Source organism: Alligator mississippiensis, chromosome 11 (assembly GCF_030867095.1).
Source record: "Alligator mississippiensis isolate rAllMis1 chromosome 11, rAllMis1, whole genome shotgun sequence".
In the NCBI taxonomy this organism is placed as follows: Eukaryota; Metazoa; Chordata; order Crocodylia; family Alligatoridae; genus Alligator; species Alligator mississippiensis.
In genome coordinates this window covers 58,232,675-58,256,813 of record NC_081834.1, presented here as the reverse complement: position 1 = coordinate 58,256,813, position 24,139 = coordinate 58,232,675, and the positions used below count along the sequence as shown (strand labels likewise).

The window sequence follows — 24,139 nt, the reverse complement described above, 5'->3', positions numbered from 1 at the left end:
TCCACCGCAACACCTGCGTCCAAGGATCTTGTGACCTGATGGTAGAAGACAATCAGGTTGGTCTGACAGGACCTGCCCCTAATGAAGCCATGCTGGTTGCCCCTGAGTATCATCCCCCCTGCTGGTCCTTCACAGATGTGCTCCTGGATAATCTTCTCAAAGAGCTTCCCCAGAATCAAAGTAAGACTAATTGGCTTATAGTTGCCTGGGTCCTCCCTTCTCCCTTTTTTGATAATGGGGACCACATTGGCCTTCTTTCAGTCTTCTGGCACCACACCAGAGCACCACGAGTGCTTGTAAAGCCGTGCCAGGGGCCTCGTGATAACCCCTGCCAATTCCCTCAGCACCCTGGGGTGGAGAGCATCTGGACCTGCTGATTTGAACACATCCAGCCTCTCCAGAAGTTCCCTAACTTGGTCCTCCCTGACCCTAGGCCTGGCAGAGTCTCTCCTGGGTCCATCCTGAATCCCAGTGGGGGAGATATCCCAGTCCCTGCACAAAAAAATGGAGGCAAAGAATCTGTTAAAAAGGTCTGCCTTTTCCTTTGGTGTAACCACCAGATTACCAAGCAAATCCTCCAGGGGCCCCACATTACCCAGTGCCTTCGTTATACTCCCCATGTATTTAAAAAAGGAATTTTTGTTGTCCTCGATCCTCGAAGCAAGCCCTAGTTCCATATCTGCCTTAGCTTTCCTAACAGCCCCCCTACAAACCCAAGCGATGGAGGTGTGCTCCTCTTGGTGATAGCCCCTCCCTTTGACTGGGTACATGCCTCCTTTTTGGCTTTCAGGTGTTCCTGAATGCCTTTGGTGAGCCAGGGGGCCTTTTGAACACTCTTGCCCCCTTTGATTCTCATTGGGACTGTCACCCCCTGGGCTTGGAGGATCATCTCCTTAAGGAACGACCACTCGTCTTGGACACCCAGTTCCCCTACCCTCCAGGGCCCCAGTGCCCCTCCTACCAATCTCATCAACTCATTGAAGTTGGCCCTCTTGAAGTCAAGGGCTACTGCCTTGCTGCAGGCCCTTGACACCCTGCACTGGATGGTGAATTCCAGCAAGTGATGATCGCTGTCGCCCAGGTGGTCAAGAACCTGGAGTCCCCTCACCAGGTTGTCACCTGTGGCCAGGACCAGGTCCAGCAGGGCATTCCCCCTGGTGGGGCTGTGCACCTCCTGGGTTAGGTGGAGGTCCTGTATCTCAGAAAGAAACCTACGTGAGAGGTCAGACCTGGCTGACTGCTCCTTGCAGCAGAAGTCCAGGTAGTTTAGATCACCCATGATGACTACATTCCTTGCCTTAACTGCCTCTGCAAGCTGACCTGAGAATTCGCAGTCTAGCTCTTCCCCTTGGTTGGGAGGTCTGTAGTAGACCCCCACCATTAAGTCCCTTTCCCCATGACCCCCCTGTAACCTGACCCAGAGCTCTTCAGTCTGCCCCTCCTCTGACCCCATCCTGTTAGTTGAGGACATGCACTGCTCTTTGACGTAGAGTGCCACACCCCTGCCTTTCCTCCCCGTACTATACCGCCTGTAGAGTCTGAAGCCTCTAATGTTTATCGCCCAGTCATGGGATGAATCCCACCAGGTTTCTGTGAGCCCTACTATGTCTGGGTTTGTACTAGCTATCCGGAGGGCGAGTTCCTCCTGCTTATTCCCTATACTATGAGCATTAGTGTAGAGGCATTTAAGGCCTCGTATTGGTACATGCACCACCCCTCGATTCTTAGGTCTATCCGGACCCCTGTCACTTACCTGAGTACTCCTTGTGCATGTCACCTGTCTTGGCTGGGAGGTGTCCTCATGTCCTCCTGTGGCCCCATCCTTTGTAGCCAGAGGTAGCCCATTGGATTGCTTTTAAGTTCAGCAAGAAACACGAGCTCAGGCATGGAAACATTAACTCATGTGACCATTACCTCAGGGGTGGATATCTCCTTCAGAGAAGAATAGGAAATGCTGTCAAGATGCTCAAGAAGGTGAGTTGGTCTTTCATGAGTCTGAGAGAGATGGACATTGGATACTAATAGCTCCAGGACTAATGATAGCACCATATTTAATGATGTTTGCCTTTTTAATTGTGTTTTTTGACATAATGGACACTAGAGCAAATGAACACACCTTCCAATAAAGTCTTTGTTTGTCTTTTCTTGAGCCTGAACCTGAATAACACAGACCCAGGCCCCTCGCATCTCAGGAAATGGTTTTGATTTCTTTGGACTGGAGATAAAAATATGTGTTGTGTTTCATGTGAGGAGGTGGCCCACTCTCTTCCTCTTTACTCATTTTGTCAGCAACCTAGATCCCCCCTCCTGGCCTGGCTTCCACTGGCCTTCTTCCAGCCACTGAGACACAAGCTTTCTTCGGGTGTATGTATGTCTGTGCGTGGTTGGGAAAATGAGGTGCCCAGATTGGATAAGCCATGTTAAGCCCCACCCATGCAGGAGAGGAACAAGTTCACAGTGGTGAAATCGAAACGCTGCTGACGTGTCCCGGGGAGTTGGCAGGTGCTGGAGGCTTTCGGTAAGTTGTGGGGCAAGGGATAAATAGGGGGGATTTGGGCATCTGACTCCAGATGAGGGTGGCCAGGGGGCTTCCTGTGGATAAAGGGTACCCCCAGCCCTCCCACCAACATCCCCTTGAGCCACCACGTCCATTTCTGTGCCAGGAGTTCCCTCGGCCCCCGCAGTACCAAGCCAATTGGTCCTGGTGTCCTGTCCCCAGACAGGGACACGGTGGTTGGAGCAGGATGAATCTCATCCCATCCACCCTGCTACATTTCTGGTCCAATGGGCTACCTCTGGCTACAAAGTAGGAGACATCCGTTGCTCTCCCAACCATAGGAGCTCTCTCTTTCCCAGATTTGGTCCAGCCTCAGGCAGGATGAGATACACTGGGATCTGTAGCCTCCAGGAAGTGGGCAGGACACCAATGCATTGGTGGTCAGTGCCTGGGGAAGACTCAGGAATCCCTCCCCCCACAAGCTAGTTCTCCCCACCCCCACTGCAGTGCCTCCCTCAACATGTTGTGGGGAGTGACGTACTAGTTGATTCAGGAGCATTCGAGAACTGGAAATGACTCATTGCCTCATCGCGTCTGCAGGACTGCAGCTGCTGCAGCTGTTCAGTTCCAACCAGCAGCCCCAACTATACCAGCTCTGGGCTCCCCACAAGCCCTGCTGGTGCCCCTCATTCCCAATCTGCAGCCCTGGCATGGCCACCCTGATGGTGCCGCTCACTTGTGACCCATAGCCCCATGCTGGTGCACCTGACTCATCCCCAAATATATCCATCCATCCATCCATCCATCCATCCATCCATCCACACTATCATGTGTCCCTCCTTACCATTCTCTCCATCGCCACAATCCTCTTATCCATGCATGCTTCCTCAGGTACACTCAACCCTTCTCTCAAGCCCACACACTCCTCTCCCTCCCTCTCCACCCTGTAACAACCCCTCATCAGCCCTATTCCTATATATATATATGTATATATATATATGCCTCCCTACAGCCCTTAAGAGCCTTCATAGTCTTCATTTCTCATCCTTTCTAGCTTCCTATATCACTTGGAGCAAACACTGCAGTCAACAGCATCTTCTCCTACACCAAACATGGTTGATGAGGACCTGACAGCTATTCCTGGCCACAGAGTCTCTTCAGAATTGCCAACGCCACCCATGCCATTATCTGTCCCAAACCTCCTGAATGAACGCAACCGACTGGGGGCCAATGGAGAGCTGGACAATGCAACTCGGCGGTGTTTCAATCATGCCATACAGCTCTTGAATGTCCAGTCCAACAGAATACAAGACAATACCACGCTGGTGCTTGACTATGGCATGGTCTCTGAAAAGAGGTTTGTGTCTGGTACTGGAGAAAATGAGATTGTTGTGTATTGTGGTGATGATGGCATGATCTGTCACACCATCAAAGTGGCGGGATGGAGAAGCTGGCTTGCTCAACAGCTTTCCAAGGCCTTACCAGCAATATTAGCTATGATTCTGAATGCCTTACAGTTATGGGTGCAGCGCTCCCAAGGGAGTTACTTATTTTTACCTGATTGATGGAGGAGTTGCCTCTCATTTCCAGTTCCCACACCCAGCTGCTCGTACACAAAGCTATCTCATCCCCTCAATAAACAGTATAAACTAACTCTCAACCTGCTTCCTTTGTTGGGATGAGGTTCTGATATGTCACCTGTGTACTCTTCCCTCATATTTAGTTATCTACATTGTTTGAGTGAAATTAAGCATGCTCATTATACAGAATGGAGAAGGTTTTAGAAGATCATAAACTCCTCACCTTTACAAGGTAATGCCCTAATTTTCATGGGTGAGTATGTGTGGTTGGTGTCTCAGACATGGAGGGAAAGTTTGACGTGATTGGCAAATAGTGGTTGCGTGACTTCTGAGGTACTTGAGATTTTGGTTGGTAGGCATGAGTATGAGTGTCAACTTTGTATCAGAAGGAATGACTGATGGGTATGTCTGGAAGATGATTGATCATTTCAAATGGGGTGATCTGCCCTTTAAAAAGACTAACTGACCAGAGTTTGCGACTCTTCGCCATCAGGGAGTTGTGTGCAGTGAGAGGAGTCTCCGTTGTTGTAGTCTCTGTGAAGGGAGTGGTCCAGCAGAGCGGTCTCTGTGACTGAAGCTTGTTTGTCATGGGCATTCAGCTTTTCATCTTCCCTTGGTCCATCATCATCAGTTATTGTGGTCATCTGTCCCTAGATCCCTAACTAGGCCGGAGTAATTGAAGAACACACTTACCTGAGACAGAGGAGTGCTAAGGAATTGGGTAAAGTATCACCTTCCCATGAGTAAGTGTGGGACCAGCTTGGGTGTTGCTAGTTGTGGGAGAAGTCCTGGGAGCAGTAGGGGTGTCTGTGTGGTTATGTTGGGAGGTGAAAATCTGTTCTTGCATATATTTGCATATAAATTCTATTATCTGTGTATAACCTTGCTAATAGTTGTACTAAATGTTGAACCATTTGTATGCTGTTCTGTGCTGATGTGTTTGATATTTGGTGTGATACCATATATGTGTGTTATACTTACCATTTGAGTCTTTTGTTTTTCCTCTCTTTTTCCCAAAACCTATATATAAGGTTTGCTGGACACCCCACCTTTGTCATAAATTTGACAAACTTCAATAGCAACACTTGTAAGTTATCCAGCCACCCTCTTCTTATCTGGCAGAGATGTAGTTATTTGGGTCCCACATTAATTAAAATCTCTCTGTTCTCCATATTTGGTTTACCCAGTCAACCAATCATCATATTAATTGGCCTCAAACTCTGCCAGCCGGTAAGTGAAAAACTACAGTTTCCCACATTTTTCTCCTTTAAAGGAGAATCCATTTTTAAAGTTTGTTCGTGACCCTTTCATGTATTCTTATGACCCACTTTTGGGTCATGACCCATGGCTTGAGAAATTATGCTCTACAGGGTCCCAGACCCAGGCTGACAGCCTTCCCAGGAGACTTTTCTAGGAAAAACATGTGATTCTGTTCAATACTAGAGGAGGCCCAAGTTAAAATGTGGGGAAAGACATCAAATAGATGACCCACTCATCTCTAACTCAGGAGCCCCTGGGTACTCGATGTAAAAGTGTCATTAATTCCTTTTGAAGTCAGTGGAGAAGTTCAGGAGATGGTCTCGGAGAAGGAATGGGTGTGTGGGCCTTGTCAATAGCTGACTCAGGTCTGGAGGGAGGAATGTAACTGAACCTCTTCCCAGTCAGGAATAACGTAACTGAAGTCATGGCTGGCTCTTTCCAGCTTCTACCCTGATGGAGGCCAAAAGGAGTTTTCCCTGTGCATCTAGAACTGGCAACATTGCCTTATGCTTTCACTTTTATTTACATTAGATGAAGCACTTGACAGTGGCAGTCAAAGTTGCAGAAGATACCTTTGGCCATTGTTAAAAAAGGTCCGTGACTCATCAACAAGATTCATTAGTCATTTTCAAAAATATGTCTATATTTTAAAAATATTTTAGATTTAATGTTTGGTCAAATTGACCAGCTTGGCAACCCTAATTCTTCAGACATAAAAAGCTACTATAATGGGCAGATCCAAGATGCTCACAAGGGGGTGGTGGGGATGAGCAATATGCATCATTATGTGGGACACATCAAATAGTACCTGTACCCAAATCCAAGGAGACCCTGAATTTAAGAAGACCTCCCCCAATCCTTAGATTCCAGACACAGAAAAGTTATAAAGTGGCTATTATTTTCCATATGTAGACTCTAATAACTGGAGGTTCAATTCATCCCCTCCACTATTGCAGGCACTGTGGATTGGGGGGCGGTGGTAAGGGGGGCAGTGATGGAGCTGACAGTGGGGGTACACTGTAGAGCAGGTGGTGGAGCAGGTATAACAGGGAGTCAGAGACTCCTCTTAGTTTGAGGGTATCCTGATGCAGGGGGCAAACTCGGTGGCCTGAATCTGAGATGGCCGGCGCTGTAGTGGTGGCCTGATGTTGAGATATTCAGATCTGAAGGCTAGAGGGGACGACCCCCTTGTTGCCCACACAGGGGGTCCAACTATGGGATTAGTGCTCCTAGAGGTAACCAAGAGGGGCATGAGTGCCATAGAAGCCCTAGCTCAGTTGTGGACTTGACAAGAAGGGCAGTCTGAAGAAGAGGGGGCAGTGACAGTCTGCCACAGCCAAGAATGGGGAAGATGCCAGGACACCCAGAAAGGGAGCTGTGGGGCCAGGATCTGGGGACATAGATGAGGAAAGAATAATGAGGCCAGGACTGTTCAGTTTAGAAAAGAGATGTGTGAGCAGCGACATGAGAAGGGCTTGCAGAATACCGAATGGCAAAGAGAGTCACTTGAGATTTCTTATTTACCAATACAAGACCCATTGAGCAAGGTGTCAGTTTAAATTTAACACCAGGATGTTCTTTTCCCCCCAGCACATCATGAAAGGGTGGGACTCATTGCCCCCAGAGGGTATTGAGAGTTCAGCCAGATTCAAACAGGAATTGGACACATCCTTGGAGGAAAGGGTTATCCGTTAGGGTTGTGCAAGGCTGCGGACCATACATCGGATCTGGAGAAGCTTCGGCTGCTTCAGCATCTGAAGCAGCATGTGTGGATGAAAGCGCTGGCTTTGTTAGGCTTTCCGAAGTGGTTTGGAGCTTCCAAACCGCTTCAGAAAAGCTTTGGAGCTGCCTCGGAAATCTGGCCATAGGATATAATGGGGAAACAATAAAATATCTATAACTTTGTTGTTTTATGTTCACTTTGGATGAATTTTACCGAGGTGGTAGCCTCTGCAGAGAGCGTGAAGCCTGCCAAGTTTCAAGAATATCAGTGCAGGGGTTTAGGGGGAACTGCTCCCCAAATTCTTGAAAGCAAAACTCATGTCATGTCTATGCGTTACATCACAGGGGGTCAAAACTGCAGGGGTGGTGGCCCCTGGTGAGGCTACAAAACCTGACAAGTTTCAAGAAGATCGGTGCAGGAGTTTCGGGGGAACTGCACCTCAAGCTGTGGACAAGCAAAACTTGTGACATGGGTGACGCTGTGTGTGTTAAGGAGCAGCAGGGTGAAAGCTGCAGGGATGGTGGCCCCTGCTGCGGCCATTAAGCCTGCCAGCTGTCGAGGAGATCAGTTCAGGGGGTTCTGGGTTCTGGGGCCCTGCACCCCTAGCTGCTGACAGACAAAACTTGTGACATGGGTGCTTGTGGGATTGACTGTGTCTGTCTTGGGGTGTGGTGGGGGAGACACTACTGCGGGCCTGGCTGCTAGCTGCTGTGTTACTAGTTACCAATCAGTCCTGATTCACTCAGGGACCAGCTCAATACACAATTGCTAGCTAATGTAACCAGTTAATTACCATCAATTAACACCTACAAAAGCAGACTAAGGATTGGAAAGAATCAATACAGACAATCAACTGCCCCAAGACAGAGAGAGTCAGTGACACAAGCACCCATGTCACGAGTTTTGTCTGTCAGCAGCTAGGGGTGCAGGGCCCCAGAACCCCTGCACCCATCTGCTCCACAGCTGGCAGGCATCCTGGCCGCAGCAGGGGCCACCATCCCTGCGGCTGTCACCCTTAACACACCGTAACACACCGCAGCTTGAGGTGCAGTTCCCCCCAAACCCCTGCACCTATCTCCTTGAAACTTGGCAGGCTTTGTGGCCTCACCAGGGGCCTCTACTCCTGCAATTTTCATCCTGCTACACCTTAGCGCACACAAGGTCATCTATGTCATGAGTTTTGCCTGTCAGCAGCTTGAGGTGCAGTTCTCCCCAAGCCCCGGTACCAATCTTCTTCAAACATGGTATGCTTTGTGGCCTGACCAGGGACCACCACTCCTGCAGTTTTCACCCCCTTGTGGTGTAACACATACACGTGACATGAGTTTTGCTTTCAAGAATTTGGGGCGCAGTTCCTGCCAAACCCCTGCACCGATCTTCTTGAAACCTGGCAGACTTCATGCTATCAGCAGATGCTACCATTCCTGCAAGATTCGTCCAAATCAGACAAAAAGAATTATAGCTATTTCATTGATTCCCCATTATACCCTATGGCCAGATCTCCAAGGTGGCTCCGCAGCTTGGGAGCTGCTTTGGCCGGATCGAAGCAGAACCTGGTCCGGATCTCCGGATTGGATCCCTGGCATCTGAAGCAGCTGGATCCGAAGCCAGATCGAATAGCTGCCTACTCGCACAGGCCTAGTTTCTGTAGATGTTGAGCACAGAAATGAGGGGCATGGGCTCTGAATCAGAGCCCTCTAGACCTTAAATGCTGGAGACTGCACATGGAAGAGGCACAGGGGATAATAACCTGGTCAGACCCAGTTCCCTCTCCCCTATAGCACCCTCTCACTGCAATGCCATGGCCTTGGAGACTGAGAAAGAGAGACTTGTGGTCTGACCCTTTCCATGGAAGTTTTTATGCTTTGATGCAGACGTGCTCAACCTCCGACGCACAGCCCACGTGCATCCTGTGGAGCCTTGGAGTTACTCTCTGCTTGGCTGTTTAGGGCCGGGCCATGCCATCTTCTCCCCATAGGGCCAGACTGCCCCCCCCACCCCCCAGGAAAGGCCAGACCAATCCCTCTTCCCTCTGCCCAGCCAGACTGGGACTGGGCAATGCCCTCTTCCTCCTGTAGGTTTGGGCCATGCCCCTTCCTCTGCACAAATGGAGCTGGCCAGGCTGCCCCTCCACCCTCTTCCTTGCGGCCGTATGGGGTCCAGCTGCACCCACTCTGGGCACTGGATCGGGTGCACCGGGCAGCTCTGCCCTGCGGAGGAACCAGACACTGCCTGGGCAGCCCATCGGCCAAAAAGGTAGAGCGCCGCTGCTCACAACGACCGCCGGCTCTGTCTGCTCGCGCTCCAGCACCGCAGTTTCACTCTCAAGACCATCGATGGCCGGGAAAGACACCCCAGGAGACTGAAGAACGGTGTCCCGCAAGGCTCGATACTTTCTCCATTGCTTTTCAACTTGTCCCTTGTCGACCTGCCTGACACCCAGGCCGAGAAGTATGGCTATGCTGACAGCCTGGCTCTGACCAAATCAAGCAAGCAATGGGAAGCCACTGAATCCACTTGGGTTTTGTCCCAGGCTGGGTAGGGAGCGAGCCTGTCAGGGCTCGAGGCCACAGAGCTGCCACTGCAGCCCCCCCCACCCCCTCCGTTTCTCTTGCGGGTAGCCCGGCGCCATTTTGTGCTTTCCTCCCTGCTAAAATGGCTGTCAGGGCTTCCTCATCTGTTAGCGTCGGTCTGTCCCACCTCCGTGTCACTCACAGCAGACGCGAGTCATTGCGACTCCTACAGCCCCTCCCCTCCCTCGCGGGATGCGTCCGGGTCCCAAGGGACCACCTGCCCCCAACTGTTCCCTTCCTCCACAACCTGCGCCATAAAAGGAGCCGCCCCCTCACTCCTTAACCACCCTCGGCCATCGCCACGGCAGGAACAGTCTTGCCCCGCAAAGCCCTTCCAACCACCCGTCACCGGGACAGGAACTGCCGCGCGTTTCTCAACACTATGACAGGAAATGAGCCTCTCCTCTCTCTAACCATTGTGACAGGAAATGTCTTCCTGGGGCCCCCTAACAAGACACACTTCCCCCACCACCCTGCTGCCAACACTGTGAGAAGATTTCCCGCGTCCCTAACTCCCAGATACAGACAATGAGGGTAGGAAGGGACCTCAGGAGGTCACATCTAGTCCAGCCCCCTGGTCCAAGAAGGACCACCCCAACGACACCATCCCAGCCAAGGCTTTGTCTAGCTGGGTCTTAAAAGACCTCTGAGGATGGAGAGTCCCCCACCTCTCTGGGGAGCCTGTTCCAGGGCTTCACCACCCTCCTCACGAGAAAGTTTCCCCTGATCTCTAACCTCAGATTCCCTTGCTGCACCTTGAGCCCATTGCGCCTCCTTGTGCCCAGCCCAATGCCCCCCAGAAAGCTGGCTGCACATCCTGTCCCTGTTAAACCCCCACCCAGAGTCAGCCATAGCTCCATCCTCTATTTTTTCCACTCCGATTCCCCGCAGAGCCAGCTGTAATTCCTGTTCTCCTTATACACAGTGTAACAACCTCAGAGGCAGCTGCAGCTCCTGTTCCTGTTATATCCAGTCTGACCTCTCCCCCCCAAGAATCAGCAGCAGCTCCTCTCCCCATTACATACAGCCCAACTTGCCCTTCCAGAAGCAGCTGCAGCTCCTATCCCTGTTATACCCATCTTTGCCCTGCCCGGGGCCAGCCACAGCTCCTACCCTATTATACCCAGCCTGATCTCCCCCTCAGAAAACCCACCCAATAGAAACACCCCTAGTCCTTCTCTCAGGACCCTACTAACCATCTTCCACCCCTTTCAGGAAACACACACCACCTGCTTCTCACTGAGTCTCTAAGTCCCAGCTGCCTGGTCCCCTATACTTTCATCAACAAGCCTGTTGGGTGTGTTCCCCTCCCCCTTCCTGACCACATCCTCCCATGTTTCTGGAACTAATGATGTGTAAGATCATTCGTTGGGCGTGTGACAACGAACTTGATGACAAAGTTGTACAGCATCAGGACACTGACGAGGTGAAAGCGCTCGCTCCTTAGTGGGACACTGCTGACAGGTCTCTGTGGGGCCAGGTTCAACTACAAAACCCTGTAAGTAAGACTCCCTCTCTTCCCTCCCCTTTCTTCCTCCTGTCCTGTCCATCTTTCACCCCACAACCCAGACAGGACCCTTCCCTCCCTACCCATTATCCCCTAAACTCCTTCATCCACCACTCCTGGGGGTCGGACTCGATGATCTATTGAGGTCCCTTCCGACCCTAACATCTATGAATCTATGAAAACCATTGACCTCCCAGCACCCTGAAACCCCTGGAGCTGGGGAAGGACCCAGTCCTGGCTCTCAGGCTTCTGCCCCACCCAAAAAGCATTACACCCCACTCTTGTCTCAGCAGTGGGAGAGAACCCCATGAGTCCTGCATGTACCTCCCCATGCTCTGACCCACAGGGTCCACCTCTCAGAGCTGGGCAAGAACCCAAGCACCCCAACACCCAGACCCCGCTGCTCTGAATCACCAGGCCTCATTTCCTTCCTGCAAGTGAAATAGAACATAGTCCTCCTAGCACCCAGCCCACATGGCCCTGCTCTACCAGCTGCCTTTCCCCCACAACGGGGATTGAACCTAGGCATCTTGCCTCTCTTCCCTTCCTGTTCAGAACCACCAGGCCCCAATCTCCTCCCAGAGCTGGGGCAGAACCCAGGAGTCCCAGCCACTGCCCTGTTGTTCTGACCTCCCAGTTCCTGCTCCCCACCCAGAGCTGGGGCAGAAGCCAGGACTTCTCACTCCCAGCACCCCTTCTCTAACCCATAGTTTCTCAACCTGTGGTATGCGTACCCCTGGGGGTACACCAGATACAGGCAGGGGGTATGCAGGAACCCCAACACTCTCTCTCACGCGCGCACGTGCTCTTTTTTTGTCTCTCTTGTCCTCTTTTCCTCTCAAAACTATGGGAAAAAAATTTGGTGCAATTAAAAAAACTTAAATTCCCCAATAATAATTTGGTATGCCATACTTTGCACAAAATATTTTGTCTGAAGCAATGTAGTAGTTTGGTTTCTAGTCTTTGACCTTGCTTTTTTGTTTTTTGGAGGGTTTTGTTTGAAACTCAAAGCAAAGTCCCATTGGTTCCTGGCTCACAGCTTTAACCCCATTTGGAAAACCTTGAAGCTTAAAGAGGTGGCCAGAACCCCTGCTCTAACCCACCAGACACCACTCTTCTCCTAGAACTGGTATTTGAACCCAGGAGTTTGAGTTTCCGGCTCCCCCTGGTTGCCGCCAGGAAATGTAGTTTGAAATGCTGTTATTTTAGATCAGGGTACTTTAAGCCTGACCTGCTCTTGTGGTTCAGGGGGAGCCTCCTTTGCTGCCAGGTGGGAGACCTGGGTTTGATTCCTGGGCCTCTATATAGCTACAGCCATTGAGGCACTGAATGTCTGGCATTTGGATTTTGTCTTAATGATCTAAAGAGACAGTGATGGAAGGTCTGGGCAGCCTCCATTCCTCCATTCTCCTACCTAGGCTTGTGTGTTGAGGGTCCTGGGTGCCTCTTAAGCATACATCATAATCCAGAAAGGTTGATGGTTGTCTACTCTTTAAGACTTAAAAAGGAGCAATAGGAGCTTAAAGGTATTAGTAGGTCACGAAGCCTACTGAAAACAGGGAGAATTGTGTGTGGCTCTAGGTGGACAGACAGACAGATAGATGTACTTGGGGACTGAAGGATTATAAGTAGCCAAGCACTGAAGTGTGTCCTGCGGAGCCTTATGATAGAGGAAGTAGCACTGAGTGAGTAATGGGCTTTTTTTTTCTTTCGCTTCAGTAATGCAGCTCCATTTTGGGTAGAATATAGCAGTTTTGATTCCTTCCAAAGCTAAAAGGATTGCGTTTTCTGAGCCATACTGCTTCTTCCAAAATGGTAATCACTGCATTTTCACGGAAAAGAATGAGCAAATAGTTTGTCCGAAACAGTGTGGTAGCTTTGTTCTGCTCTTTGACCTTGCTTTGTTGGCTTTTTGGAGGGCTTTGTTTGATACTCAAACCTGAGACCCATTGGTTCCTGGCTTATAGTTTTTATCCCATTTGGGAATCCTTGAAGCTGAAAGAGGTTGTTTCCAACACAAGGTTGGGATCACGAGAAACACCATATGGGTCAGACCAATGATCCATCCGGCCCAGAATCCTGTCTCCAATACAAAGAAGTGGATGCTATAGAGCAGTGGGCTCCAACTTTTTAAGCACTAGACCAGTTTTTGAATTAAAATGCAACCCAGGATCTACTGTGTGCCACCACCACCCTCTACCCAGCAGGTCCGTCAGTAGGGAAGGGAAGGGGCAGAGACCCCTGTGTTGAGGGAGGGAGTGGGGCAGAGGCAGGGGCAGAGGCTGGGGGGAATGAGGCCCTGGCTGAACAGGGTGGTGGGATAACCGGAGACCAGGTGACCTGTCTAGGCATGGGGGGGGGGGGGGGGGGCTTCTGCTGCTGCATGCATCCAGGTGGAGGCCTGGGGACATGTGCCCCCCCCCAATCTGTGTGCAGGACAGAGGTGGCTGCTGCTATGTGCCAGGCTTTGCACCCCACAGCTGCCCCAGGAGTGGTGCGAGGCCATGTGTGTCCTGCCGCTGGGCTCGATACTTTCTCCATTGCTTTTCAACTTGTCCCTTGTCGACCTGCCTGACACCCAGGCCGAGAAGTATGGCTATGCTGACAGCCTGGCTCTGACCAAATCAAGCAAGCAATGGGAAGCCACTGAATCCACTTGGGTTTTGTCCCAGGCTGGGTAGGGAGCGAGCCTGTCAGGGCTCGAGGCCACAGAGCTGCCACTGCAGCCCCCCCCACCCCCTCCGTTTCTCTTGCGGGTAGCCCGGCGCCATTTTGTGCTTTCCTCCCTGCTAAAATGGCTGTCAGGGCTTCCTCATCTGTTAGCGTCGGTCTGTCCCACCTCCGTGTCACTCACAGCAGACGCGAGTCATTGCGACTCCTACAGCCCCTCCCCTCCCTCGCGGGATGCGTCCCGGTCCCAAGGGACCACCTGCCCCCAACTGTTCCCTTCCTCCACAACCTGCGCCATAAAAGGAGCCGCCCCCTCACTCCTTAACCACCCTCGGCCATCGCCACGGCAGGAACAGTCTTGCCCCGCAAAGCCCTTCCAACCACCCGTCACCGGGACAGGAACTGCCGCGCGTTTCTCAACACTATGACAGGAAATGAGCCTCTCCTCTCTCTAACCATTGTGACAGGAAATGTCTTCCTGGGGCCCCCTAACAAGACACACTTCCCCCACCACCCTGCTGCCAACACTGTGAGAAGATTTCCCGCGTCCCTAACTCCCAGATACAGACAATGAGGGTAGGAAGGGACCTCAGGAGGTCACATCTAGTCCAGCCCCCTGGTCCAAGAAGGACCACCCCAACGACACCATCCCAGCCAAGGCTTTGTCTAGCTGGGTCTTAAAAGACCTCTGAGGATGGAGAGTCCCCCACCTCTCTGGGGAGCCTGTTCCAGGGCTTCACCACCCTCCTCACGAGAAAGTTTCCCCTAATATCTAAGCTTGCTGCAACCTGAGACCATTGCTCTTTGTTATTTCCAGCCCAATGCCCCTGCAAAATGCCAGCCACTGCTCCTGTCCCTGTTCCTCCTAGCCTGGCAGCCGCAGCTCCTGCCCCAGTATTCCCAGGCTGATGCTCTCCTTTCCCTTTTATACTGTTGGCTCCTATTCAGCTTATTGTCCACTGCCACCATGAAAAGTACTGTCTAACTCCAGCACCATGATAGGAACCAACCCAGAACACAACTGCCCCTACCAACACCACCACAGGGACTGTTTCCCCCAATTAAATCCCTACAACCCCTTGTAACCAGAATGGGACCTGCTCCTAAAACACACACACACACACACACACACACACACACACTGCACCATGACTGGAACCATCTCCCCAGACCTCCTTAACCCGCATCCCTACCCCGTCACAAGAAATGTCCTGCTCCAACACCAGTACAGAACACAACCTCCCTCACCCCCAACACCCAGACAGGGAACAAATCCCCCATGATCACCATGACAGGAACTGGCCCACGGATCCCCCTACCCCTGGACACCAGGACAGGAACAAATCACCTTCCCTTCTCCAACGCCATGACGGGACCCAACCACCATTGCCTGCTTCCCATCACTGTAACAGGGACCATGTAGGCCCGCACTGTGTGGTGATATGGGGTGCAACATGGGATAGCTGGACCTGAGTGGTTATCATCTCTCCCTCAAAACCCCCCCACCGAATAGGAACACCCCTATTCCCTCTCTCAGGAGCACCCCTTGCCCCCTTCAAGAACCCCACACCAACCCCTTTTCACTGAGTCCCTAAGTCCCAGCTGCCTGGTTCCCTAGGGCCTTATCTGTTAGCCTGCTGGGTTCCTTCCCCTCCCCTGTCAGGAAATAACATATGAAACTGCAACTTTGTAAAGTGCAAATCATCAAACTTGGTGATGTAGGAAGTCATGTAAGGCTGGGGGCAGACCCTGCTGAGGCTGAGGAGAAGGGAGACTGCCTTTGTTAGCAGGACACTGCTGACGGCGCTTTGTGGGGCCAGGTCCAGCTACAAGACCCTGTAAGTGAGACCATTGTCCCTTCCCTCCTCCTGTTCTGTCCATCTTCCACCTGGCAACCCAGACAAGGCCCCTCCCTCCCTCCCTCCCCATTATCCCCTAAACTCCTGGGTCCTTTAACTATTGACCTCCCAGCACTCGGGAACCCTTCCCTTCTAGTGGAGCTGGGGAAGGACCCAGGAGACCTGGCGCTCAGCCTTCTGCCCCACCCAAAAAGCATTACACCCCACTCTTGTCTCGGACCTGGGAGAGAGCCCAGGAGTTCTGCCTCTACATTGGCCTGCAGACTCAGAGGACTCCCCTCCCCTCCCCTCCCAGCAGTGGCCAGCAACTCTGAGACCCCCCTGTCTGAGTCCTCAGACCTCACTCCCTTCCTACAAGTGAAATAGAACAGAGCCCTCCTGGCTCCCAGCCCACATAGCCCTCGTCTACAAGCTGCCATTTCCCCACAACGGGGATCAAGCCCAGGCATCTTGCCTCTCTTCCCCTCCTGTTCAGGACCACCAGGCCCCAATCTCCTCCCAGAGCTGGGGCAGAACCCAGGAGTCCTTGTTCCCAGCACCCCTGCTCTAATCCACCACACCCCATTTTTCTCCCAGAACTGGTATTTGAACCCACAAGTTCGGACTTCCAGCTGCCCCTGGTTGCTACCAGAAAACCAGGTTTGAAATGTAGGTTTTTTTATACCATGTGGTTTGAGATCGACCTGCTGCTGTCATTCAGCAATAGATTCCTTCTCTGCCATGCAGGAAACCTGGGTTTGATTCTGGGATGTTCATATAACTGCAGCCATTGGGACACTGAATGCCTAGACGTGGTCGGGCTTTCAGATTCTGCCACAATGGTCTGAAGAGGGGACGGACTGTCTGGGCAGCCTCCACTCCTCTATACTCCTACCTAAGCGTATGTGTAGAAAGTCCTGGGTACTGCTCAAGCATACACCGTGATCCAGGTGGATTGACAACTGTTAGTTGTCTATTCTTTAAGACTGCAATAGGAGCAATAGGGACTGAAGGATTAAAAATATGCAGATGTTGGAAGTATGTACTGGGGAGCCTTGTGATAGAGGAAGTAGCACTGGGTGAGTAATGGGCTTTATTTTATTTTATTTTATTTTTTGCTTCAGTAACGTGGCTCCATTTTCTAGAGAAAATAACAGTTTCAGCTTCGTCCAAAGCTAAAACAATTGCAATTTCTCAGTCCCATTCAGAAAGGAATAAGCTCAGGGCAAAGCCAATTTTTTGTCTGAAGCAACGTACTAGCTTTTTTTCCCTAGGCTTTGACCTACCTCACTTTGTTGGTTTGTCAGAGGATTTTGTTTGAAACTCAAACCTGAGTCCCATTGGCTCCTGGCTCTTGGTTTTAACCCCATTTGGAAAACTTTGAAGCTGAAAGAAACAGACAGAACCCAGAACCCCTGCTTCAACCCACCGGACCCCCCTCTTCTCCTAGGACTGCTATTTGAACCCAGGAGTTTGGGCTTCCAGCTCTTCCTGTTGCTACATGGAAACATTGTTTGAAATCTTGTTATTTTATAGTATGGTATTTTAAGGCTGACCTGCTGTTGCAGATCAGTGGTAGCCTGTTTCTCTGCCAGGCAGGAGACCTGGGTTTGATTCCCAGAAGTGCGTATAGCTACAGCCATTGGGCCACTGAATATCTGGCCTTTGGATTCTGTCTCAATGGTTGAAAGCTGGGGATGGGAGGTGTGGGCAGCCTCCACTCCTACCTAGGCATACGTTTTGAAGGTCCTGGGTACCTCTTAAGCATAGACCATGGTACAGAAGGGGTGATGGCTGTCTCCTCTTCAAAACTTAAGAAGAAGCAATAGGAGCATAGAGGTGTTAGGAGGTCATTCAGCCTACTAAAAACAGAGAGAATGGCATGTGGGACTAGATGGATGGTCAGACAGATGTGCTTGGAGACTGAAGGAATAAAAAGGGGAAGACATTGGTGGTATGTGCTGAGGAGCCTTGTGATAAGGGAAGTAGCTTCAGTAACACAACTCCATTTTAGGTAGAAAATAGCAGTTTCGACTTCTTTTGCAAAGCTAATGCAAAGCTAAATGCAAAGCTAAAATGATTGCATTTTCTGAGCCCAACCACTTCTTCAAAAATGATAATCATTACATTTTCTCTGTCCCATGCAGAAAAGAAAGAATCAAATATTTTGCCTGAAGCAATGAAATAGCTTTGTTCCTGGCCTTTGACCTTGCTTTGCTGTTTTTTTGGAGTGCTTTGTTTGAAACTCAAACCCAAGACCCATTGTTTCCTTGCTCACAGTTTTAATCCTATTTGAGAAAGTTGAAGCTGAAAGAGATGGTTTCCAAGACAAGGTTGGGATTGTAAGAAACAGCCTACTGGGTTAGACCAATGGTCCATCTGGCCCAGAATCCTGTCTCCAATGAAGAGAAGTGGATGCTATATAGAGAAAGAGCACTGAACTGGATATTTCCAGAGTGATCTATCATATCCTGTTCAGTACCCTCCCTAGCATCCAGCATTGGTGATTTAGAGATGCCAGAGGAAACTGCTCCCACTGTTCTGTCCAACAGCCGTTAATTCATCTCTCATCCATGAATTTATCCAGTCCTGTTTTGATCCTGGCTCTGCTTTCTGCCTCCACAGCCCCCTGTGGCAATGAATCCCACACGTTAAGGATGTGTAGTATAAGAAAAACAAACACTTCCTCTTCTTAGTTTGAAGCCCACCATGTACGACTTTCAGAGGGTGCCCTCTCATTCTAGCATTCTGGGGCTGGGTGAGCAACAGTTCCCTGCTCACTTGTTCACTAGACCATTGAATAGATCTCCATCCTGTCCCTCCTTCACCTTCTCCTTTCCCAACTGAAGAGTCCTAGCCCTTCTAGCCTGTCCTGGGATAGCAACCCCTCCAGCTCCCTTGATCATTTTGCTTCAGGGTTCCTCAATTAAAACCATCAGAAAGAAGCATTCTGACTTTGCCATGTCAGAGATGGAGAGACACGTCAATGTCGCTGGGGACAGCAGGGTTAAAAACATGAAGTCACAGACGGGGATGTTGGTGGAACTTCACTGATGCGATCAATAGGGGAAATAGCACTCGATGAGTCATGGGGTTTTTATACTCTATTTCGGGTAGAGAATACAGGTTTCAGCTACCTCCAAAAGTGAAAACAATTGTGTTTTCTCAACCCCATGTAGAAAAATTCAACTCAGGGCAAAGAAAATATTTGGTCTGAGATAACTGATTTGTTCATGGTCTTTTGTCTCATTTTCTTGTCTTCTGGTGGGGTTTTTAAAATGCCATGCAGAGATCGACTGTTCCTGGGCCCATGGTTTTCACCCTATTTGAGAAACCTCCAGAGCAAGACGGTCCATTTCCAATGACATTTTGATTAGAAGTGTCAAAATAAAGCCTTTTCTTTCACTTGCCCATATCCTTTCTCTATGAGATGTTGCCCTGCCCTGGCAGAAACTATTCCCTAAAGGACCAGATGTTATTTTGGAGTCCCCAACAGCTTTCTCCAATGAATAAGGTTTTGGCCAAAATAATTCACTCAATAGGGACAGAGAGAATTGTATGTGCAGATTAGGAGCTGGGGGTTAATTTGTAGGGATATGGGGCCGGAGAGGGGCAATCCAGGGGGTGTAGTCACTTCCCTCTTTGGATGTAGGCTGTCAGGGTAGGGTGTGACCATAGCCCCTGATTTCATGTGGGTATAGACCCCAGGGGTTGAGCATCACTGCCACACATCCTCTGCTTTCTGCTGCTGTTGAATTCAGCGCCAGCTTGAGAGGGAAGGCCAGACTGCAGTGTCTTTCACCTCCTGGGCTGTGGGGGCCACATGAAAGCAGGGGCTCCAGCCAGCCATAGCACCCAATGGCTGGCGAACTCAGATGAAGATGAAGCCAGAACTAGGCTTGAGTGAACTCAGTCTCTGGCCACCACTGACCTGTGGATCCCCCCCAAAATCATTACTTCAAACCCTGACATGCAGCCAGGATCCACTTGACACCAAAAATAGCATTGCCCCCCCAGAGGGAAAAGACGGCAAGAGCAGGGATCCTGGCAATGAACTGCCTAAGAAGCAATTCACGGATATACACTCCCTGGAAGATGATCTTGGTCCACAGTTCAGAAGAAGACAACCCCCCATGTCTGAGGCTGCCAGTCTGACTTGTGGGGTGGGATGGGAGAAACCAGTTTCTGACATGAACTGCAGTTGCAGGGTGTTGTGGGGGTCACAGGATCTCTTAGATTTGAGTCCCAGTGCTCACTGGATGCTGCCGGGTGGGGGGCAATCCCCACTGCCCTCCACTGCCCCAGCCTGCATGGGGGGCTCTGAACAAGGCCCCTCGACCCTCCCCTGCTCCCCCAGCCCCGCCACAGATGTCCTGCCTGCCGGGGCTTTGGCCCTTTACAGAAAAAAAAATCAGAGAAAAGTCCTGGGATTCACCACTCCTGGTGCAGCCTCAGAGATTCGGGCGCTTGTGCAGAGCGCCCCCACATGGTGCAGGGAAGTGGGGATTGCCCCCCACTGGCAGCAGTGGTGAGTCCCGGGGTTTCTTCAGGGTTTATTTTCTTGAAGGGCTGGAGCTGGCCCATGCGGGGCACCCGTGATGGGGCTGGGGGAGCGGGAGGGAGGGGTTGGGGGCTTGTGCAGAGCCCCCCATGCAGCGTGGGGCAGCAGGGATTGTTCCCCACCTGTCAGCACCTGGTGAACTGAGGCTTTTTTCCCCCCAAGTGCTGGGAGCTGGTGTGGGCAGGGCGGCCATTGCCAGGCTGGAAGAGGGGCGGGGGATGGGCCAGGCCTGGCCTGGCTGATTCGGAGATTCAGCTGCTGCCAAATCTCTGAACCAGATTCGACCGAATCAAATCAGGACAGTGATTCGAATCACCAAATTGAATTGCTGTCCCCCGAATCGGCTGAATCCGAATCCAAAGTAAATACTAGTTGTGTTGCACAGGCCTACTACGGGAGTCTTCAGGATCCTCTTTCATCCTCCAGCTTCTGCTTTCTGCCTCGGGTGGGGTGGGGAGGACTAGTGATGAAGCTCACAGGCATTCAGGGAGTCTGAGTAGCCCAGTGGTTGGTTAGAGGGTGTGGAGGACAAGGGCCTCGAGAGTCCACACAGACCATGGGGCAGGCATGGATCTGGACAGACTTGTCTTTAAGAGATCTTGCTTCTTCACATCTATGGAAGAGAGGGATGTGAAGGCAACAGACTGTAGCAGTGGTTTTTATTCCATGGCTCAGATGCAGCCCATGGAGTCATGTCAGCTGGGCCACAGGTCTAGAAAATTGGTGGTGGGGGAGAGGTGGAAGCAATAATTGCCATGGGGAACTTGCACATGGGCCATGGGGGGTTTGCTTCATGGCTGCATCTAGTGCACAGGGTTGAGCCAGCCTATGGGGCTGGTCTGTGGCTGGATCTGGTGTCTGAGGCCAGACTGGTCTGATAAACCACACCCAGGGACTGAACCCATACACCAGTCCTATTTGGATCAGGATTTCAGTTCAACCCCATGCACCTGATCCGGGTCATAGGGCTAGATAGCTTGAGGACCTGTAGACTAAAATAGAGCAAGATGGAGCCAACCCCTACCTTAAGGCTGCAAACCTGCCCCGGGTGGCAATAGGAACATCCTCCCTGATAACAGCTGGTCGCAGAGTCTCTGTTTCTTGCACTGCCTGGCTGAGGTGTAAAGATCTTTGTTTGGATTCCAGGTGCAGGGAAAACGAAGGGTGAAATGGGGCATACACAAGCGGCCCCCAGCCTGAGATCTTCCCAGGAAGCCATGCCAACGCCGGAAGAAATGTCACGGACAATGCATGCCCATCTCCGGAGACAGCCTCAAGGGGACAGCCACGATGTCCAGCCCTTGAGCGTCGCCCATCTCCTGCACACCCGGAACCGCCTTCAGCCTCTCGACTCCAAGACTCCCCACCTCCGCTCCTGCTTCAACCGGGCCATGATGGAACTCGGTAGCGAGCCTGTGTGCGTACAGGACAATGCTTTTCTGGTGCTGCGGTGTGACGGCAAGGAGCTCCACTTCCTCTCTGGCAATGGTGAAAATCAGATCACTGTGTGGCACGATGGCCAAGGTGCCTGCTGTGATGTCAAGGTCAAAGGGTGGTGGGCCTCCATTGCCAGGTACCTCACCCGGCCCCATGCCCACAAGGCATCCCCACGCAGCCAATTGGTGGCTGCTTCCTAGGCCAACCTCAGTGAAATACCAGTCAATGGACACCACATCAGAACTTCACCCTTTCATCAACTCATTTGCAGTAACTTTAACCCTGCAAGAAACAGTGTTAGAGATGACATAGTTTGCATACATTTGTAGTCACTATAGAAGTCTGAAGTCAATTATTCACATCCCATGCTCCCCCTTTTTGAGAACTGGCAGTCAAAAATTGGTGTGTCCATGTCCTATATGGAAGCCTATTCCAAACAGATTAAAGGGAAATCTTTTTTGTATCACTGAACCTTCCTAAAAACAAGGGGCATAGCCTTATTTGGGGGGGGAGGGGGAGTATGCTAGTAAATATGGTAGCTTCATTGTAACCACTGTTATGACTTGCTATGTGTGGAGTCAATGCTTTCATTTATGTGCTAGGATACACCTGCCTAGCAATGGCTTTGAGGGGTATATGTGCAGCTGGGAAGATACCCAGGTTTAGGTCAGTGATGCTCAACCTTTTGGCTCTGCTGGGCAGAGGAACAGTGCAAGGTCTCTATGGGGTCTTGGGTCATGTCTGTGTCCCCTGTGTGCCAGAATTGGGTCCCAGGAGACAGGAGCCATCCTCTCCTGACCCCCATGTGCTGGAATTGGCCCCTGGAGCCACCCCCCATGCATTAGGGTTTAATTTTAGGGTCCTGACACCACCCCATCATGCCCCCATGCTTCAGGGGTCTTAAACACCACCTCCTACCCTCCATGCACGAGGTTGGGGTCCTAGGGGTCCAGTGCCCTCACCCTAGGTTCCAGCCCTCACCCTAGGATTGGGGGCTGGATCTAGTGTACAGGGCCCAGGGCTCTGCATGGGTCCAGAGATTTGGCAGCGAGGGGGAGGGGTGATGAAACAGCTCCCCCACTACCAAATTATTATAAGTTTGGGGAGCCAAATAGGCCAGATGACAAGGCACCATGAGCTCGTCCTGAGCAGCGGGCTGGGGATTGAATATACCCACTTTAGGTTGGCACACTTGTACCTGATTCAACATAGTCTTATTGACGCCCGATGTGCATATTTTTCCCCAAATCACAGTCCTCCAGCACTGGGACACTTGCTTTGAACAGGCACACTGCTTTCTTTTTCCTTGAAATAGAAGCATGAAGACACTGTGCTCTGTCCATGCTTCTTTCTGGGACAGTAAGCGGGAAGGAGCAGAGTCGAGGAGAAACTCTTACCACCACTCTCAAATTGGCAGCAGCTTTTTGCTGCAGATTAACTCTAGATGCTCCTGAGATGGGTGGGGAAACAGTAGATATGCATTTCATGAGTTGTTTACGGGCGGAGTGTTTACTGTCTCAAAGGTACAGTTGAGACACAATTTAGTTTGGTTCTCAGCTACCTGAACACTCAGAGAAGCGCTGGGGTTACAAGGATGCTCCATCCAGCAGAGGAAGGGAGAACAGGAAACTGGCTAAAGGTCAATGCCAGCCAAGCTCTTCCAATGCTGATGGACCTCAGGAAGTAGTGAGTTCTCTAAGGCATCTGAAGTGTCATTGGCTGATGTTGAAGGCAATGGAGATGTTCAGGAGATGGTCTTGAGAAGGCATGGGAGGGTGGGCCTTGTCAGTAATTGACTCAGTTCTGGCGGGAAGAATGTAACTGAACCTCTTGCCAGTTGGGAACAATTCACAAAATCATGTCTGCCAAAAGGATTTTCAGCCATGTGTCTTGAACCACTAACATTACCTTGTGATTTCACTTTTGTTTATTTTACGTGAGAAACCTGACAATGATTTCATCAGTCAAAGTTGCAGAGGGTGCTTTTGGCCATCCTTAAATAAGGTCCGGGATTCATCAGCCAGACACAGTAGTCATTTTCAAAAATATATTTATCTATCTATTTACATTTTTTAAATGTTTGGATCATCAAAACTAGCAAGAGGAGCAAAAGAGCCATAAGAAATAGTGCCTTCTGTGTGCATCTACATGTGCAACTGATGCGATGCAATAAACTTTGGAGCAATATGAACCGAAGCCTGGAACACCAGTATCTTCCACTGGGGCAGAGCAGGTCCTCGGCTGACTGGGCTGACCAGGTGCAATGTGTTGGGTCATGGGTTAGCTGTGGGTCATTGGCCCTGGGCTGTTGGTCAGCATCTAAGTGCACATTTCAGTATAGTAAAGTACTTCACCATGAGATGGCACTATACCCACCAGTATTATTCTACAGAAGAGTTACTTAGTTTACTGTGCCCTAATACTGGTGCATGTGTAGACTATGATGATTTACTGTGGAGCTAATTAGTTTACGCCACAGTAAATCACATGTGT

General features: G+C 50.8%; 2 long non-coding RNA genes across 2 annotated transcripts; both read left to right on the top strand.

Annotated features, from left to right (window-relative positions):
- Positions 1-1,675: 1,675 nt before the first annotated feature.
- Positions 1,676-5,058, top strand: LOC106737938 (uncharacterized). The gene is made up of 4 exons (XR_009455428.1): positions 1,676-2,518; positions 3,552-3,854; positions 4,221-4,309; positions 4,571-5,058. It is a non-coding gene; the product is annotated as an uncharacterized LOC106737938 (long non-coding RNA).
- Positions 5,059-9,078: 4,020 nt separating this feature from the next.
- LOC132243849 (uncharacterized) lies at positions 9,079-23,837 on the top strand. The gene is made up of 2 exons (XR_009455432.1): positions 9,079-11,131; positions 21,356-23,837. It is a non-coding gene; the product is annotated as an uncharacterized LOC132243849 (long non-coding RNA).
- The last annotated feature ends 302 nt before the right edge of the window (positions 23,838-24,139 follow it).